Genomic DNA, 1,807 nt, shown 5'->3' with positions numbered 1-1,807 from the left:
TTGCATGAGGCTTTGGGGGGACACCCAGACACAAACCATAACATCGACCTTAGGCCTTACTTCTTAGAGTCCCACCACTTCAACACGGCCATCCTATCACCACGCTTCCAGAACATGTGACTTCGGAAGACACACTACCCAAACCATAGTAGAAACTGTGAAAACAATAAATAATATTTTTGTCAGTGCTGGAATTGCAACAGTTAGCCATGTGGAGAGATGTCTAAAAAATATACAGTGAAACTTGTCTTAGTTTTGTTTTGTTTTTTGCTTTGTTTTGTTGGTGTTCTCACAGCAGGCTCTTGCCATGTAGTTCAGGCTGCCTTGAATTCACTACGTAACTGAGGCTGACCTCAAATTCTTGGTGATTCTCCTACCTCAGCCTGCCAAGTGCTGGGATTATAGGTGTGCACCAGCACACCTGGCTTTACAGTGAAACCATCTGTATTAGCACTGTTTAGCCAGAGAGGCCTATATCATCCTCTGTTTACTTGGAAATGTGATTCAGGAGCCCTAATCAGTCTCCTCTGGCAACTCGTATTAAGAAGTTGGGAGTGGAGGAGCAGCTCTGTGCAGCTCAAAGAAGAGAAAGGCACTGCAACCTGCAGGGAAGTAAACACTAAAAAGTAGCAATGAGAGGTCATGTGGCCCCAGTGAGGAAGGGACAGGAAGCTTCACTGTGCACTCACAGTCCCTCCTGTGTTGGCCTCTCTTACCATTCGTAGGCTCCATATCCATCCCTGTTATATTTCCAATGAATTACTTTTTTGACTTGAGCTAATTTGAGCAAATGTCTCCTCCTTGTAAAGAAATGATCCTCGACGAAGACAGCCCTAAGGCAGAGTTCTCATGAGTCTGGTTTTCTGGGGGCAGACATCTGTTTTGGAATGTTCTTTATACCATTTCCACAGAGTTAATGCGGTATTTCTCACCTTGAGTCATATTCATTAATCTTTCTACCCTCCTCCCTGTGATTTGCAGTTCCTGAGGGCAGGGGTGATTTCTTCTTCATGAGCAAGATGCTCAGAGTGAGTGTGTACCAAGAGCGTATTGCCTTGGATGCCACAGGTGACGCAGGGCTCAAGGGATGCTCCGTGAGCTGTCATCAGAGGGCTCCGCCCAAGGAGAGGACTGGAGAGAGAGCAGAGAGCATTCTGTGTGGGAAATCCTGCCGCTTATCAAATATACTGACAACTATTGTGACGGTTAAACTTAAACGTCCACTTGATCAGCTTAGGAGCCACTTAGGAGATCAGTAAAGCACACTTGTAGATGTGTCTGAGTGGCTCATGAAGGTGTGACCTTGAGTCCTGTATCTAGTCCTTCACCCCTCTACATAGTGCTTGATTCTTTTCCACTGTGGCATTTTGGAAGGGGCGAATTATGGAGATAGTACGAAGACCAGTGGCTGCCAAGAGTTCAAAGAAGGGAAAGGCTGGGTAGGTGGAGCACAGAGGAGTTTTAGAGCAGTGAAAATATTCTGTATCATACTAGAATGATGCATCCATGGCATTATATTATATCCATGGCATCCATGGCATTATACATATGTCTAAATTCACAGAAGGTACTAAATAGCAAACACTAATGTAAGCAATGAACTTCAGGGAATAATGTCTCAGTGTAGGTTCAGCAACTACAATAGATGTCCCACTCTGGTGGAGGATGTTGGTACCAGGGAAGCCATGCAGAAGGGAAATCTCTGGCCCTTCCTTCCTCTCAATTCTGCTGTGAATCTAAAACTGCTGTAAACAAAAAAAATTGTTTAAGAAACTATTTCAATGAAAATCAGTCATTAACAGACTGA

The sequence above is a fragment of the Chinchilla lanigera genome, unplaced genomic scaffold, assembly GCF_000276665.1.
Source record: "Chinchilla lanigera isolate Chin_1 unplaced genomic scaffold, ChiLan1.0 scaffold00067, whole genome shotgun sequence".
Lineage (NCBI taxonomy): Eukaryota > Metazoa > Chordata > Mammalia > Rodentia > Chinchillidae > Chinchilla > Chinchilla lanigera.
This window is presented reverse-complemented; position numbering follows the sequence as displayed.